The sequence below is a fragment of the Bufo gargarizans genome, chromosome 1 (genome assembly GCF_014858855.1).
Source record: "Bufo gargarizans isolate SCDJY-AF-19 chromosome 1, ASM1485885v1, whole genome shotgun sequence".
NCBI lineage: Eukaryota > Metazoa > Chordata > Amphibia > Anura > Bufonidae > Bufo > Bufo gargarizans.
The window spans coordinates 619963824-619979902 of record NC_058080.1 but is presented as its reverse complement, the minus strand read 5'-3'; the positions used below and the strand labels follow the sequence as shown (position 1 = coordinate 619979902).

At 41.9% G+C, this 16079-nt stretch overlaps 1 long non-coding RNA gene across 1 annotated transcript in view; it reads left to right on the top strand.

Annotated features, from left to right (window-relative positions):
- The window catches only part of LOC122924642, a 30418-nt gene extending 20982 nt beyond the window's left edge, over window positions 1-9436 (top strand). The window contains exon 4 of the long non-coding RNA XR_006387418.1: window positions 7424-9436. This is a non-coding gene — a long non-coding RNA (uncharacterized LOC122924642). The remainder of the gene's footprint in view (window positions 1-7423) is intronic.
- The last annotated feature ends 6643 nt before the right edge of the window (window positions 9437-16079 follow it).

Below are 16079 nucleotides of genomic sequence, written 5' to 3'. Positions count from 1 at the left end.
AAACATTATTGACACTTGGCACAACAAAATCCATTGAAACAGTTGTTAAAGTTTGCTACAATTTGTTTATTTAACACATCATGAGTGTCAAGATAAAAATCTATCTTTCAGAAGCTTCTTAAAGGGGTTTTAAGGGAGTTTTATACTGATGACATATCATCTGGTTAGGTCATCAGTATCTGATCGGTGGGGTTCAATACTTGGGTGCTCACAGTAGCGCCGCAGCCTTCTTTCAGCTTTGCCTAGGCCATGTGAGATCACTTTCATTGGTCACAAGGCCTTAGTGCAGCGCAGCTCCATTGAAGTGAATGGGGCTGAGCTGCAGTAGCGAGCACTGCTGCCTTCTCAAACACCTGATCATGGGGTCCCTGGTGTTGGACCCCTACCAATCAGATACTGATGACCTATCCAGAGGATTAAACTCCTGGAAAATCCTTTTAAATAGAACCTGTCACTATGAAATGCAATCTCTAGACATCATGTTATAGAGCAGGAGGAGCTGAGCAGATTGATACCGTATTTTTCACCCCATAAGACGCACTTTTTCCTCCCCCAAAATGGGAGGAAAATGCCCCTGCGTCTTATGGGGCGAATGCTAACCAGTTTAACATCGCAGCCTGCGATGTGTTAGCGGAGGAGGGACTGGGAGGAGGAGCTGGGGGCCGGCAATTGCGGCGGGGCGGTGCAGTCACTGTACTATAGCCCCGCCGCTCCAGTGCTGCACAAATATAAAATGTATTATTCAATTTAAAGTTATTAAACATGCCCCCCTTACTCCTAATGGTACCGTATATCCTAATTACTTCTGTATAATGCAGCCAGGCCGGACGGCAGCGTAACTCCCTGATGTCACATGCCTGTGCCACCTTACTTTATGAATGAAGTAGGCGGTGCAGGCAAGTGACGTCAGTGAGTGACGCGCCGCCTGCCGGCATTATACAGAAGCAATTAGGATATACGGTACTATTAGGCGTAATAACTTTTAATTGAATAATACATTTTATATTTGTATACTGGGGGGGCGAGGGGGGGGGGGGACGGGATACACGGAATCTGTGGATGGCACAGTTAAGGGGTGGGGGTCTGTGGATGGCACTGTTATGGGCTGGGGGGGTCTGTGGTGGTACTGTTATGGGCTGGGGGGGTCTGTGGATGGCACATATATAACAGTGCCATCCACAGATCCCCCTGTAACAGTGCCAGCCACAGATCCCGCCCCCCCTTTGTAACAGTGTCCGTCATCCACAGATCCCCCCCCTGTAACAGTGTCCATCATCCACAGATTCCCCCCCCCCCCCCCCCCCCCCCCCCCCCCCCCATAACAGTGCCTGTCATTCACAGACCACCATTAGTTCCAAACCCACCAGAAGCACACCTTTTGGTTAAAAAAAAAAAATAAATCTTATTTTCCTCCCCAAAAACCTAAGTGCGTCTTATGGGCCGGTGCGTCTTATAGGGCGAAAAATACGGTATATAGTTTTGTGGGAAAAAGATTCAGTAAAACTTGTAATTTATACATTTAAACCTTTGCTCTTTCTCTGTATACACACTTATATAGGGAATGCTATCAGTCCCTGATAAAAACCTCTCCTTGTGTACGACTGAAGTCAGGAAAAGCAGAGGTATAAATGTATACACTGCAAGTTTTACTGAATCTTTTCCCACAAACTGCTCAGCTCCTCCTCTAGAACATGCTGTATGCAGATTGTAAGGCATTTCATGGTGACCCGTTCCCTTTAAGAATGGTGTCCAGATTCATAAATACTTTGCTGGATCTACCATTTATATTGTGTGGTGTGCATTTAGGGTCTGAGAATACATATAAATAAATAAATAAATAAATACATATATATATATATATATATATATATATATATATATATATTAAATATTTTTTTTATTTTATTAAAATGGGTTATTAGAAGATGGATGGTAAATAATATAGAATAACTTTAATACAGTAGCATTATTTCAGCTTTAACAACAAAAGGAGTGAAAAATATCTCCTTAATTCTGGGTTACGAGTAGATGTATTTGCTGAGGGTTTAAATGACAGATCTGTAACTTTTTTTTTTTTTTTGTCTCAGAGTCTGGTTTTATGACTCATCTTGGCTTTCAGTTATTCTGGCAGATTATCTGGCAGATATTTCGAAATGTGACTAAACCAAGCAGAATGTTTATCTTTTTTTACTGTTAGTGGTCTGGTTTTACTAACTTGTCTAGGATGTTAAAAGCAAATTGGTAGGTGTAAAAATCTGTGTGAGCATGTGGGTCTATTTTCTGCTTATTTGGGGCCACCCTAGTTTAGTTAACCAAGACTTGGTGTCGCTGTATTACTGCAAACTTTTGATATGTCACAGGGACCTTTTGAAAAGTTTAGATTGGTGAGGGTCCCAGGGCTCAGACCCCCACCTATCTATAGAACGAGGGAAGAGAAGTGCTCACTTAGTGCTCAAGATGTATAGAGAACACACAAAGCATGTGCTCCAATCCCCCCCAAAATTCTAAATATTGATGGGGGTCTCAGCGCTCAGCCCATCTAAACTTTTGATATGTCCCTATGACATAAAAAGTTTACTGAAAGTACAGTGCCACTTTAAAGGAACACTAAACACAGGAAATGCACACAAAAAATAACACTTTCCCAGCACCTCCCTCCTTCATCTTTTCCATTCCCTTGGTCCTACTCATACTTGAAACATGACATTTTTTTAAAGAAATCTCTTTGTCCCAGGAGATCAGCCATGCCCCCCTTCCTCCTCACAGTCCTGTGAAAAGATGTAAGACAAGTGACTGGAGCAGGAGCCTCTCTGCTGTGTCCAATCTGCAGCAGTACTAAAAGACTGTTAGACCCCACCCCTTGGCTAAGCCCCACCTACTTGTTGGGTCTCTACCAATGCTGGAGCAGATCAACAACTTCCTTGTTTTCTGCTTGGTTTCCAAGACTATATTGCTACAAATGTTGAGGGCAACTATATTTCTTGATTACGTCTAGCATTTATTAACCCTGTATATGTACGGCGGAAGTTGCATCTTTAAACGTGGTGCATGCACCGGGCGCCAATGCAGCCGGGTTTCTACTGTTTCAGTAGAAACCCGCGGCTGATTGCATACATTTAACTTCTCCGATGCCGTGGCTAAATGTGCCCACGCCATCTGAACAGTCCAGAAGTGGGAGCCACCTGCTTCTGTAACGGCGTTTTCCAGCTGAGATCGAGGAACCTGTTACTTTATACTAACGGCAGCTATTAGTTAGCTATACCAATACAGGCCACCGGGTGGCAGCACTGTATTATATTGAAAATGAAGCGTTAAAAAAATGGCTGTCTGTCCATTGATGGCTAATCTAATGTCTGTCAGTTATAGTCACCGAGGGTGACTTAAAAAAAAAAAGTTTTAAAAATATGAAAGAATAAAAAAATACACATTGTAGGCATTGTCACATGCAAAAAATGCCTGTAAAATATAACAATATTAATCCCATATAGCGAATGGCATGAAAACGGACAATTCTCCATTTTTTTGTCACTTCAACTCCCCAATTTTTTTTATAAAAAGTGATCAATTTTTTTATACATTTCAGAATCGCGGAAAAGTACATCGCCCTGCAAAAAATGACTCCTCACACAACTCTGTACACAAAACTAAAATAAAGTTCCGAATATGGTGGTAAAAAAAAAAAATTCAAGGTTTTAAATATTTATTTTAGTTTTCAGTATTTAAATGCAAAAAAGGCCACAAGCACGTGACCGTTCCGTGGTTTGCGGATCGCAAACCACGGATTTGCAAAAAACGGAAGCTGCTGCATGCCTTCCGCAATTTACGGAACGGGCGGCCCATTGTAGAAATGCCTATTCTTGTCCACAGAACGGACATGTTAGGAAATGTTATATTTTTTTTTTGCGGGGCCACGGAACAGAACAACAGATTCGGACAGCACACATGTCCTATTACCCGCAAATCGCCTTCTGTGGCTCTATTCAAGTCAGTGGGTCCGCAAAAAAAAACTGAACACATACAGAATGTACTCCGTATGTCTTCCGTATCCGTTCTGTTTTTGCGGAACCATCTATTGAAAATTTTATGCCCAGCACAATTTTATCTATGTAATTACTGTATATGCCATACAGAAAAATGGAACCAGAAACACTACTGAAACAAAAAACGGAAAAACTGATCCATTAAAAACGGAACGCAAAATACTGAAAAAGCCATACGGTCGTGTGAATGAGCCCTAACTGTCGTATAGTTTTAATCGTACTGACCTTGATAGCTAGCACTGCAATCTATTCGTTTGTAGGGATCCTGGCAGTCAAATTACCATTATCGTCATTTCCTAAAGCCTGTAGAAGCAAGATTGTATTTCGCATTCCAGTTTGTGGTAGGGGTATTGATGAACCATAAAATAGGTCATCATTATCAGATCAGTGGGCATCCAACATCTGGCATCCCACGATCAGCTGTTACCTGCAGCCGCACTTCCACAAAGTAAATATTGTATGGAACTGAAAGACCACAGCGCCATACACTCTGTAGTGGCCATTCTCGGGCCATTCATTTGGCATCAGCTGCAGTATCAGAGAATGGTCACTGCACAGTGTACGGCACTGTGGTGTTGGAGCTCCATACACTGCTTCCTAGATACTCAGATGCAGGTAACGGCTGATTGGTGAAGGTGCAGGCTGTTGAACCCCAGCGATCCAATAGTGATGACCTTTCCTATGCATAGGCCATCAATATTGTAGTCCTGGAAAACCCCTTTAAGACCACACTAATAGAGCCCCTATTTCTTAGCATGAATGTTCTCGCCACCCAGGTTGAACCATAGAATCAGCCTGTGTTTTGGCAGCAGTGCTTCCTTTAATAGACTGACCATCTTAATAGCTGGGGAACACTCATGTATTTAGAGTGTTTACATCCTGTTTTTAAGTAATTTGGCGGAAAAAACTGAAACATCACGTTTCCTCTGAAAAAGTTTTTTAGGTATCAACATGAGTCGCCTCCCCATAAATAATCAGCAGAGAACACATTTATATTGTCATGTCGATTAGTCATTGATTTTTTTTTTTGTTTTTACATTGTTCCAGAGCATTTTGCTTTATGTCAGGGAAACCATTACATCTTCTAGTTTAGAAAAGCCCCTCCACATTTGAGCAAACAATCACCACCTTTCATCTCCCTAAATATTTTCACAGCTGAAAGGAACTGCCCCATACAATACTTTGGGAACTTTTCCCAGACTGCAGTCTGTATGCAGTTGATGTTTTGTTGCTGCCACCCACATCCTGCAGCATAGCCGAGCTGGAAGAACAACACCCTATGCTATCGAGGTCTATTTTCTGACACAAAAGACAGCTCTGTTGATTTAATTTTTTTAATGAGAAATACATATTAGTATGCTCCTTCTGGTTAATTTGGATGATAAATTGTAATCAGTATAAACATGAACTGTTAAAAAGATTATTTGCCACAGCCTGGATCTGTGCTCTGGATGCTGCTACTCATGTAGTAAAGTTGGTCACGCTCTCCAGATTGGGAATGGTTCACAGTCCACTGTGTATGGTGGCAGCCCAACAGACCTTGATTGTTCATCTTGGATTTCCATCTGCTATATCCTTTGTTTCCCCAAAGGTCTCTGGTGCTGGATTATTCTCCTCTTTATTTATAATGGTACAAGCCCCACCACTAAATAAAGAGGGGGATAAGATTGTACCAGACACCTCTGGGAAAACAGTGGATCGAGCATGTGATTTTAGATGGCATCGGTCAGTCTCCATTTAATTATTTGTAAGACCCTCTGCCTTCCCGATGATTAGAATTCATAGGGGCAGACCTATCTTTGACAGCCTTCCCTATATGACTGTGCGTGTACAATCACTAAATAGTTCGCCTCCATTACTACTAATCATAGAGCAGAGATTTAGATCAATAAGTTACCAGCTAAGGCCTCATGCACACGACCATAGTTATGGTCCGCATCCGAGCCGCAGTTTTTGCGGCTCGAATGCGGACCCATTCACTTCAATGGGGCCGCAAAAGACGCGGATAGCACTCCTTGTGCTGTCCGCATCCCTTGCTCCGTTCTGAATCCCCGCAAAAAAAAATATAGCATGTCCTATTCCTGTCCATTTTGCGGACAAAAATAGGCATGTCTACAATGGGCCTTCCGTTCCGCAAATTGTGGAAGGCACACGGGCGGCTTCCGTTTTGTGCAGATCCGCGGTTTGCGGACCGCAAAAAACAGCACGGTTGTGTGCATGAGGCCTAAATTGAATATTTTCCCACAAGGTATGTTCTACAGTATGACACAATGAAGGTAGAGTGGACAGCATTTTCAGGGTGACAAGTTTCTTTAAAAGCAATCAAAAAAACTGCAGCACTCTCCAGACTTGATCTTTCAGAGTTTTATTCACCAAAATAATGCGACGTTTCGATCTGTTCGATCTTTCTCAAGCAATAGGTATTGCTTGAGAAAGATCGCACAGATCGAAACGTCGCATTATTTTGGTGAATAAAACTCTGAAAGATCAAGGCTGGCGAGTGCTGCAGTTTTTTTGATTGCATCTGAAATTGGGGAAGTTCAAGACTGGCTTCCGACACAGCGGGCACCACCACAGTAAGGAACTGTAAATACGTTTTTTCGTTGTGCTGCTACAATTTTTTCCTTCTAAGTTTCTTTAAAAGGCATTGTCCAGTTTCAGGAGGAAACAGGACAACTTAGGGGATGCAATAAAGAAGTGATCATTACTTACCTGGAGTGATCATGTGTAGTTGACATGACATTTCCGCTGTAGCCGGGTAAACAGATCCCGACTGGGAAAATGGGAGCGGTGGGCAGGTTAGTAAGGATCATGTATTTATTGCAGGTGGATCACCTGTATTGTTCGGATTTGCAAGAAAACTTAGGACTGAGCTGTGTAATGGAAAAATATTCTGTACATTATTTTAGAAATCAGTTGTTTTCTATGTGTCTCGAACTAGATTGGGAGACTGAGTGCAGTATGTCTTACACTGTGGCACCTGAGAAAAACCCTTCTTTCAAATTGATATCATTATTCCATATAGGACATCTTCCTATGCCTCAAGGCCCTTTTTAATAGGCTAACTATTGGGCATTTATGTGAAATGTTCATTTGGCTAAGTGTCAGCCTGTCTAATACACCCCAACAGTCGGCCAAGAGTGTCAGATGAATGCATCTTTTATGTTAAGGTAAAAATGATCATTTGTCGGCAGCACGTCTCCCTGTGTAAACAGGATGTGCTGCCGACAAAATGCAAACCATCAGTTCGCCCCTCATACATTGCATGTGTATAAGGCCTCTGAATGCGTTGAATTGATTAAGGATCATTCTGGACTGATATTGACTCTGTTACAATGAGCGTTTGACTACCTAAAAGTAATGGTCTTTCTTCTCTTTGTTAGGGGACCCTCCATCTACCTAGAATGGTCAACCACAAGGAGAACAATGAGGCAGACGGACTCCTGGCTCCAGAAAATGGTTGCAGACATCACGTCACTGAAATTAATTACCTCTTCCTTTTTTAATTGTATCTCTTCCATGTGTAGTGCATTTGTTTTTTGATTGTTGACACACCCATGATGTCATATATTGGGAACTGTGTATATCATCAAGTGTAAGCATATATGGGACTCTGAGCCTTGCTTTAGAGAATTACCACAAAGTTGTACCATAACTCAATTTTTTACAGTCTAGGTCGGGTGAAGCTCTTCACACTGTGAATCCATGTTTACACCCAGTACAGGTGGGCCTTGTGGCCTGTTTCTACCACAGCAATGTCTTCCTCTTCTCACGCTCCTCTGTTCACAATATGCCGGTAACTTACAGCCTTCACTTTCAGTACCAGTTTGATGCTTTTTTTCCACCTGTTGATTACTCTCAGTTGTGGCAGCCATTTAGCGAGCTGAAGTAATATTAGTAACCTATGAATTTACTAAGAACTATGTGATGTACATGTTGTCAGGTACTCGATACCTCCATGTTGTTAGTCCGTAGTAAAGTGATAGGCCGTATTCTCATGAAAACTAGTTGAGCTCAAGAAATGTCTGCCACCAGTGTGTGTAAGCGACGGATGCAGTTTGACACTTAACTATCCTCTCTGAGGCTAAGAGTCCCCCTTATATCATGTATTCCTTTCACTTAGATGTAGCATACTCGCTTCCTTTCTTTTCATCCATTGTCTGTATATCTCTATTTTATCCATGTACACTTTTAATGTATAGAAATAGTTGTTTGAAACACATTGTTTCCTTGTGGTAAGTGACAGAGAAGCTGCCACAGGATCTGAGACACTGATGAATGGTGCTATTTTGGACTTTTAAACATGCTCCTTGGTAAGGTAGCTCTGATGGGAGTTTTATTTTTCATGTTCTAAGAAGGTGTTGGTATTTTTTCCTGATTGTTGTTCTATAGGCGGAACTGACTCTTTCTTGTCTTCAGTGTAGTTTTACTAGGGCAAATAACTGCTAAGCGGGCGAGTCAGGCAAGTAATCTTCTTCTTTTTTTTCTCTACTTTTTTTTTTTTTTTTTTTTTACAATTCAGGGTAGATTCGCCAACATACAGCTATTCTAGTGGGAGCAATCACAAAACTGTAATTTACTAATCTCGATAATCCAAACCCCCTGTCCCTACATTTGAAAAAAATAAAATAAATTATATATATATATATATATATATATATATATATTTTATATTTATACAGCAATAATGTTTCACTAATCCGATACAAATCTTTCATTTTCTTCTGTTTTAGAAGGAGTGTGTATGAAAAAGGGCATGTTTCTGTAAATGTCCTGGGGTCTGTGGCAGGTATTAATTTTAGGGATGAGGCAGCTAATAATTTTGCATCTTTCCTTTTTTTTTTTTTTTTTTTTTTTTGTTGCAAACTTAAAAAAAAAAAAAAAAACTACAGTTATTTTTTATTTTTATTTTTTTCATTTTACACTTTTGTTCTTGCTCTCAGTGGCAAATAAAGTAACCTACTCTTGAAATGCTGTTGTGTGAGACAGTCTGGAAGCCCACCTTAATAACACTTTTTATTGTTTGTTTTTTCGTTTAGTAAATCTATCAGTCTTTAGCTCTTCCTCCACAGTACAGATTACGCTCTGAACGGTTTTAGCTTTTGACTGTTACTAGGAAATGCATGCTTAGCCTATGATTTTCCTAATCTTGTATTTTTTTTTCTTCCTCTGCTTTGAGTGCCCTGTTGTATGAGTAGAAGATATCAGCTGTGCTGTATATAATAGAGCAATTTAATCAATATTAAGCAGTCGTGGCATATATGTATGGTTGCAGTTGTGTATTGATAAAAAGGCAAGCTTTTGTAATAATGTGATCTAATAATGCACTTCAAGTACCCAATGTATTTTAACAATTTTAGTAGAATTTGTTGAATAAACATGCAAGCTCTAACTGTTTCAAGTTTTTTTTTTTTTTTTTTTTCTTCTTTACATTTGCCTTGTCTCTGGAAGTCTTGGAGATTCCCCAGTACAATTGAAGATATGAGGCGCTAAAGGGTTTGTGTCAAAACGACAAACCCGTTTTAAATAGTCTGTCATTTTTAACTGCCATAAAGGTAAGCTGTATCCAGCTACAAAGAAATGTAGCATTACATGTAGCCATAGAAATGAATGTCTGACCATGTAACGCATTATGGGCGTCTGTTCTGGCTCCTAGAGGGAGGTCCTAATATTGGATATGTTCAGGGGTTGTCCTTATGAAACACCACTGTTAAGACTTTGTTCTAACTGGATTTTTTTCTGTATCTTGTTCTATTCCATTGTTTTGGTGTGTGCATTAAAGAGTTATTCCCCTCTGATAAATCAGGGATGTGCCCCCTTTTTAACACTGTGCCCTCTTAAAAGATTTTCCTGCACAGTCCGTACTCTGGAGCACTGCTGAGCAGGGCAGAGCTGTGACTGATCATCTTCATTCTCATGCTGATAGAATGACTCTAATGCAGCATTCGATAATGAAGTTCTATGAATTTTTCCTAGGACTGCTTCCATTTTCATGCTTCAGTTTTTAGCTGCCTTAAAGGGTTTCTACCACCTGATTTTGACCTAATTAGCTCTCAGACACTAGCGATCTGCTAGTGTCTGATCTACCTAACCATGCTATTTTCAGACCTTTTGTGTGGATCCGTTTCATTAAAAAACTAACTTTAATTGCTTTGCTAATGAGCCTCTAGGTGTTATGGGGGGTGTCTTTTCAGCACCTAGAGGCTCGGTCTACTCACACTCTATGCCGTCCCGCTCGTCCGTCAAGCCCCCCCATCTCCTCTAGAATGCCATCCTCCATCTCAGCCAGCGGACGAATTATTGCGCCTGCGCCGTGCACGTCTGTATTCGGCGCAGGCGCAGTGACTGTCTGAACGCTCCCTGCGCCGGCATCTCCACTGCGCCTGCGCCATCTGTTCCTCGGAGCACTCTGACGTAATCGGCGCAGGCTCAGTGGAGATGTCTGTGCAGGGAGCGGTCAGACATTCCCTGCGCCGAATACAGACGCGCACAGCGCAGGCGCAAGAATTCGTCCGCTGGCTGAGATGGAGGATGGCATTCTAGAGGAGATGGGGGGGCTTGACGGACGAGCGGGGCGGCATACAGTGTGAGTAGACCGAGCCTCTAGGTGCTGAAAAGACGCCCCCATAGCACCTAGAGGCTCATTAGCATATCAATAAAAGTTAGTTTTTTTGCGAAACTGATCCACACAAAGGTCTGAAAATAGCATTGTTAGGTAGATCAGACACTAGCAGATCGCTAGTGTCTGAGAGCTAATTAGGTCAAAATCAGGTGGTAGAAACCCTTTAAAGGGGTTGGCCACCTTCTGGTTATTGTTGACAAAGGCGTTTGTCAGATGATTATATGACATTTACTCATATAGTCCTTGTTGAAATTGTGCACCATTTTCTAGATTTAAAAAGGGATTCCCCCTATTTTACAGTCTTTTGTGCTGTCCACATTGAGGTTCTGTCCAAGAAATGGCTGCTGATGGAGGATCATGTGGCCAGGCAAATCACCTCCATGTGATGTCTCCTCAATTCAAATACATCACAATTGCTGCTTCATAAAATCTCATATGCAGTGTGTGTTTGTTTAATGGCCCTTTTACATTTTATTTTATTTTTTATTTATTTATTTTTTCCTACAGCTTTTTTTTTCCATACAGCTTTAGGACTCATTCACACGACCTTAGGCCATCCGTGCCCATACTGCAGCCGCAAACTGAGCCCCACAATGTTCGGGCATCAGCCGTGAGCATCCCTTATAGTGGTGTGGACCCAATGATTTGAATGGCTCCACGATCCGCCATATACGGCAACAGATAGGACATGTCCTATCTTTTGCTGTGCAGAGGCATGGACCCGAAAGTCCACAGAAGCGCTTCTTAGTGCTTTCAATCCGTGCCTCTGCACTGGCTGTATCTTGCGGATTGTGATATAGGATTTACACAGCCAGTGTCCATGTCTTTGCGGTCTGCAATACGGACACTGACTGCCTACGGTCGTGTGAACGAGCTGTTACAGAGGTACTGACATCAAAGAGGGCACGTACTTTTATTCTTTAATAAAGCAGCTTAGGCTAATGTCACACAAGTGTGTCCAGTTTGCATTTCCCAGACTGAACACTGCTCATCTGATTGGAACTCACTGCATCATAATAACTTATGATGTCAGTTCCTGCCTGACTGCGGGTCTGCTGTACTATACACACAGCATTATGTGAGTACAGTACAGTACATCGGCTGTCAGGCACAAACTCACAGCATCATATATCATTATGATGTTGTGAGTTTGGGTTAGGGAAGCGGTGTTCAGTCCAGGAAGTAGAGCCATCAACTTAGCCTTAGGCATGAAAAAAATGCAGTTAATAAATGCCATATGCTATGTCAAAAAAACACCAGGCACAAAACTGTATGTTTGGGTGAAGGAACCCTTAGGACTGATTCACATGACCGCACTCGGTCTGGGAAATTCATTATGTTGCATCTCTCGGACCGACTGACTGCATCATAGCGATTCTTGATAGTTCCTATCTGATTGCAAGTCTATTGTACTGTGCTCCAGGAGTTGCGGCCAACACACTGCCCGTGTTTCACATGGCAATACATGGCATATTATGCCTAACCTATAACGCCATAATGCATGCATACCTTTTAATAACAAAAGACACTGACTAGAGAGTGGAGGTAAAACGGCCAAGGCCTGATTTATTAAACAATTAACCAATACAACTTTAACTGAAACCTTTAAGAGTCTATTCATAAACTCAGACTCCAATACCATAAATATATCTAGGCCATCCCATCACGGGATAACTATCCTTTCCTCACCCAACCTCAGGCCATGGCCCAATATACCCTCAACAAAAGTGGGCGGGCGGGAGGGGCACAAAGAATCCGGCTCCACAGACAGGTGCAGATCAAAGGCAAGCCCAGCCTGCGGAGCTCGGACACTTATAGCCCTAAAACCTCCCACAACCACCAATCAAAAACTGTCTCCAGGGCTCCGCTAACCTTCCCCGAAACCCTGGGACATCATAGGCTACTAGCCCAGCCAATTGAAGGAAACTCACCGGGCAGAATTAATCTTCTGCCCAGTGACCCTACAAGAGCGGGAAACCTTTTCCCTCCAAAACTGGGCTCCTAAAATAACCTCTTTGTCACCGGGCAGAAAACCCCAGTCCCCAAGGGCAGACAGCCATCAGGCAATGCCAGTATGGCCATGCGTCCCCCTCCATAATATATGGGGTACATCCAGACCAGGTGTGGTCATGTGAATCAGCCCTTAAGCCGACATTTGCACCGTTCAATGAAGGGCACCGTATAAAACTTAGATCTTCACACTACAAATTACAAACAGATTAATTTTGTTTGTCAACTACTTGCAAAAAAACAGCATGCTTGCCACAGAATAATCTGTACTCTAGAAGGGATTCGGATTAACTGCTGATTGCTAGATCCCATTCATCTGTCCTATCGGATTAAGACCTCATTCAGACGACCGTGGCTTTGGTCTGCATCCAATTAGCATTTTTTGCAAATCGGATGCAGACCTATTCATTTCAATGGGGCCAATAAAGATGCAGAGAGCACACTGTGTGATGTCCATTGTCCATTCCGTGGCCCCGCAAAAAAAATATCAGTTTTGCGGACAAGAAAAGGCACTTTTAACAGAGGGCAGGACGTAGCACAATGGCCATGTGCCTTCTGCACAATGGGGAAGGCACATGGCTTTCATCTATGTGTTGCGGATCCGCAATTTACAGAGCGCACGTGTGCGTCAGGCCTAACAAAGTAAGAATTCACTTTTGATTGCTTGCATCATTAATCTGCCTAAATATTTCATGTTGTATAGCAGGCATGTCCAAACTGCGGCCCTCCAGCTGTTGCAAAACTACAACTCTCAGCATGCCCTAATAGCTGTAAGCTATCCAGGCATGCTGGGAGTTGTAGTTTTGCAACAGCTGGAGGGCCGCAGTTTGGACAAGCCTGCTGTATAGTCATCTGTCCATATCTCAGTATGTGCTAGTTACACTGCCTGGTTGGGCATTAGCAGACTTGCAGAAAACAACTACAATGATGCCTAAAAAAAAGCCTAAAATTTTGATGAAACTCTGGGGACAATAACTTGGTCTAAGGTCACTAAATGGAAAATTACAATCCTTCACAAAGCTATAAGTGAAACACATGAAACTGAATGAATTTCACAATAGTAGCACTATCGCAATAAAGGGTGAAGAAAAATGGTGAAGATATCTTTTATAATATAACTTTGATTAATTCTTTAATACGTTATACAATATAGTTATATACACATTTACCAGCCATGATGTGCATAGACAAAAGTTACTTGAGTGTTCCCATTACAATGTGAGAAAATTAAAGAATTAAGGGGTATTTACCACCACATAAAGTGATGGCATATCACTAGGATATACAGTAGGGGTCCAGCTGCTGGGATGCTCACTATCCTAGGATTGAAGAGGACACAGCTCTGCTTTAGCAGTACCACCCCTTCACAGTAAACCAAGCAAATGTAGCTACAGTACACTGTATGATGGAATTCCAGGAGCGCTGCTGTGAAGTGAGAAACTTTGGAGGGGACACGTGGATTTGGGGTACATTAACATTTGTGGCAGCCTCTTGGCCTGCGCAGGTTAGGACGAAATTGCTGTCTCCGTCTCCATGTTCCCCGAGTCCTGTTACTTTTTGCTGTGTTTTAACTTAATGACAGAATAAAGAAAGATGCCTTTGATTTGGTGAATGCCCCGATTTCTATTTTATTTTTATTTTTTTATTTTTATTTGCTTTTTTTCACTCTTTTGGACGTCATTTCATTTTTTGCTAAATTGTTCTTGAAAAACAGAACTGGTGGCTTCATACAAACCGGATTTCCAAAAAGTTGGGACACTATACAAATCGTGAATAAAAACTGAATGCAATGATGTGGAGATGGCAAATGTCAATATTTTATTTGTAATAGAACGTAGATGACAGATCAAACGTTTAATCCGAGTAAGTGTAAAATACGTTGATTCAAAATTTTCACAGTGTCAACAAATCCCAAAAAAGGAAGACCAATTAACACTAATTAGGTGAATTGGCAACATGATTGGGTATAAAAAGAGCTTCTCAGAGTGGCAGTGTCTCTCAGAAGCCAAGATGGGTAGAGGATCACCAATTCCCACAATGTTGCGCAGAAAGATAGTGGAGCAATATCAGAAAGGTGTTACCCAGCGAAAAATTGCAAAGACTTTGCATCTATCATCATCAACTGTGCATAACATCATCCGAAGATTCTGAGAATCTGGAACAATCTCTGTGCGTAAGGGTCAAGGCCGTAAAACTATACTGGATGCCCGTGATCTCTGGGCCCTTAAACAACACTGCACCACAAACAGGAATGCTACTGTAAAGGAAATCACAGACTGGGCTCAGGAATACTTCCAGAAACCATTGTCGGTGAACACAATCCACCGTGCCATCCGCCGTTGCCAGCTGAAACTCTACAGTGCAAAGAAGAAGCCATTTCTAAGCAAGATCCACAAGCTCAGGTGTTTTCACTGGGCCAGGGATCATTTAAAATGGAGTGTGGCAAAATGGAAGACTGTTCTGTGGTCAGACGAGTCACGATTCGAAGTTCTTTTTGAAAACCTGGGACGCCATGTCATCCGGACCAAAGAGGACAAGGACAACCCAAGTTGTTATCAACGCTCAGTTCAGAAGCCTGCATCTATGATGGTATGGGGTTGTATGAGTGCTTGTGGCTAGGGCAGCTTGCATGTCTGGAAAGGCACCATCAATGCAGAAAAATATATTCAGGTTCTAGAACAACATATGCTCCCATCCAGGCGTCATCTCTTTCAGGGAAGACCCGGCATTTTTCAACAAGATAATGCCAGACCACATTCTGCATCAATCACAACATCATGGCTGCGTAGGAGAAGGATCTGGGTACTGAAATGGCCAGTCTGCAGTCCAGATCTTTCACCTATAGAGAACATTTGGCGCATCATAAAGAGGAAGGTGCAACAAAGAAGGCCCAAGACGATTGAACAGTTAGAGGCCTGTATTAGACAAGAATGGGAGAGCATTCCTATTTCTAAACTTGAGAAACTGGTCTCCTCGGTCCCCAGGCGTCTGTTGAGTGTTGTAAGAAGAAGGGGAGATGCCACACAGTGGTGAAAATGGCCTTGTCCCAACTTTTTGGCGATTTGTTGACACCATGAAATTCTAATTCAACATATTTTTCCCTTAAAATGGTACATTTTCTCAGTTGAAACTTTTGTTCCGTGATTTATGTTCTATTCTGAATAAAATATTAGAAGTTGGCACCTCCACATCATTGCATTCAGTTTTTATTCACGATTTGTATAGTGTCCCAACTTTTTGGGAATCCGGTTTGTATAATACATTATGTAACAAATTCTGTCTTAGATGTTTGCACCAGACTGTTGTGTTTGCCAAGTTAATATAGTTTAGCTTCCTATACACAGAAACATTGTGCACAATACACATTACATGTATCTGGTCAGGAAACGTAGCACAAATCTACACCA